Below are 3141 nucleotides of genomic sequence, written 5' to 3' on the forward strand. Positions count from 1 at the left end.
GATCGACTCGGGTTCGAATCCGCCTTTTACCGAACTTTTTTTCTTCCTTTTCAAATCTCATATCACATCAGAAACGCATTTATTTTCAATAAAATGAAGGAAACAATCAAAACGTTGAAGATAAAGTATCGGGTAGGGTTAGGGGGGCGGGGGCTTTATTGTCCCAATAAGATGGCATCCATTTAATAACAATGAATTTGTTCTGTCTGGTACAGTATTTTCTCTGCTTGCGCGACTATTCTCTCCTCTTTGTGTCCGTCTTCAGTGCATCTGTTTTACAGATAATATATCATGATGATCATTACGTTTGTGTTACCAAATTGCATCGCGTCAGGAATAACCTGCCCGCATTGTTTTTAACCTGGTCGTTTTTGATTACTGTCAGTTTAAATGCTGGCATTGCCAGATATTGAAAAACAAACAAAACAATCTAAAAATAAAGAAACCGCAATGAGTCCAAATCTTGAGTTATGGAAATAATATAAAGATATCGCTGTCCCTAACTTGCAATCTCCCACTTTATTCACTTCCTAAATTAAGTGAAAAAAAAAATCCATAGAAGCTTATAATACGTGTATCTGGCAACACGACTGAGGCAGAGCCGCGTCCTCAATCACAACTCTCTCAAGGGACGAGACCATGTAACCTTTTCACGATGATAATATTTATTTATTTATTTTTTAAATCCACATAACTTGCTGAAATACTTCTGCGGCTGCCTCATCTACCTCAGCCATGCTGATCAGGACCAGATCAGGACCTGTCCTGATGACCCTGATCACGCCTGACCTGCCTTCCGTTTCCATTATACACCTTTCGTTTCCACTATACTCCTTCCGTTTCCACTATACTCTCTCTCACACATACATACATTCTTCTCTTACATACACATATTCTCTTCAGACATACATACATTCTATATATATATATATATGTATGTGAAAGGAGAATGTATGTGTGTGAGAGTAGAAATGTATGCATGCGAATGGAGAATGTAAGTGTGTGAAAGCAAAAATAAATGTATGTGAAAGGAGAATGTAAGTGTGTGAGAGTGCCAGAATGAATTATGGCTTGTACGGCCCCTCCTCCCACTTTATTCACTTCCTAAATTAAGTGAAAAAAAAAAAAATCCATAGAAGCTTATAATACTTTTATCTGGCAACACGACTGACGCAGAGCCGTGTCCTCAATAAAAAACTCCCTCAAGGGACGAGACCATGTAACCTGTTCACGACGATAATATTTATTTATTTTTTAAACCCACATAACTTGCTGAAATACTTCTGCGACCGCCTCATCTACCTATTACCTAATAATTAAAAAATGTTTTTGTAAATTAAAATGCTTATAAATGTGATTAAACTTCTAATTCATATAATCATGCAAATCTTGAAAATCTACAAACGATTTGCACAGATGTTATACAATGATTAAAAGCTTTTGTTAATGCACAACACTTTTGCTGTTATTGAGGTGTGATACGGGTACAGTTAGGGACAGGTTTGGTGTATGGGTAGGTTTAAGGGTTGGTTAAGGGGTGAAAAGTGTACAGGGACAAATTGCATTGTTTTGATAAATTAAAAATGAAGTATTTTCTTAATTTTTTTTTTAATTTAAATGTTTCTTTTGATGTATGATTCAAGGAATATTCTGTTTAACGATTCACTATAGTATACTAATATAAGTGTTGAGGTGATAAAAACATGTTTTGCACCCAAATTACAATGTGTGTTATGTCTTTACCAAGCATTAAGCTAACCACCCTTTACACAAACGTTATTACAGTAGATAAAGTCCAGTGCTTTTAAAAACATTTACAAATGACAAATAGTCTCAACTTTAGATTCGGTACTGCAACAATTTTGAACAAATGATCAATAAATGATTTGTAAAGATGTGAAAATAGGGTGAATTCTGGTCATTTAGGACACTTTTTGCCATCAGAATGACTGCTCATAAAGGTACTAATGATTAGTAAATGTTTATAATAATTTACAATTGATGAATAGTTTCCACTTTAGATTGGGTACTGCAAAAACATTAACAAATTATTAATAAATGATTTAAGATGTGCAAATAGTAGAAGTCTACACAACAAAAAAAGACCAAATATATGACCTTTACAGACTGTGATTATGAGTTAATGAACGATGTGTTAACATGAATAGTTCAGTGAATAGTAAAGAGCTTAAAAGTACTGAATTTACATTAAATAATGATCTGTTAATCATTTGATAATGTTTAATAAGTTAATTAGTTAACATTAACAAGCACATTGACTCATATTTCTATATGTGAATATATATTAAGTAACGATTAGCTAAACATTATATAATGTTTAATTATTTATTAATGAAAGTTATTATAAAGTGTTACCACTGTGATTAAACACACACATGCACGCGCACGCACACGCACACGCACACACACACACACGCACACACAAAGGTCTAGTTCTCATTCTTTTTTCATTCTTTAAATGTTTTGCGATGATTCTGGGGTGGATATTTTGATTTAACTCTTCAAGTACTTCAAGTCCCTCAACAACATTTCAATTGGTCTGAGATCTGGACTCTGACTTGGTCATTAAAGCCCTCCATTTCATTCTTCTCAATCATTCCTCTTGCATGATTAATGTCATTATCATGTTGAAATTTCCATTTACGTTTCAGCAAACTGCTCAACTGAATTGGCTCTGCTCTCGCTCAGATATTGCGTGTACGCTCAAACATTGTCCTCGCATCACTAAAGACCAGAAGAGCTTTTTTTTTTCTAATACAGGTGAAGAGAAGGCTTTTCTCACTAAATGGAAGCAAGCTGATTATAGTCAGCCTTCTCTCGTAATTTATTTTGTTATTTAATACTTATTTTACTTAAGTGCTTCAATTGTAAATATGCATTTATTAAATTATTTTATTTAGTGCATTTGTATTTTGTTGTTTTTGTATATATAGTTATACAATAAAAACGTATAAACCAGGTTCCAGAAATAATCACTGAGGGGAGGCCCAGTGATTCACCCGCTCCTCTGAATACTGTCTGCACCAGTAAACAATCAAGACAGCTCATTTTATAAGCTCATCATCCCCACACTTTGATATCAAGTCGGTTCAACAGACTTTGCTGTTACTGCAGGTCACT

This window comes from Sinocyclocheilus anshuiensis, unplaced genomic scaffold (genome assembly GCF_001515605.1).
Source record: "Sinocyclocheilus anshuiensis isolate Anshui unplaced genomic scaffold, SAMN03320099.WGS_v1.1 scaffold4322, whole genome shotgun sequence".
Classification (NCBI taxonomy): domain Eukaryota; kingdom Metazoa; phylum Chordata; class Actinopteri; order Cypriniformes; family Cyprinidae; genus Sinocyclocheilus; species Sinocyclocheilus anshuiensis.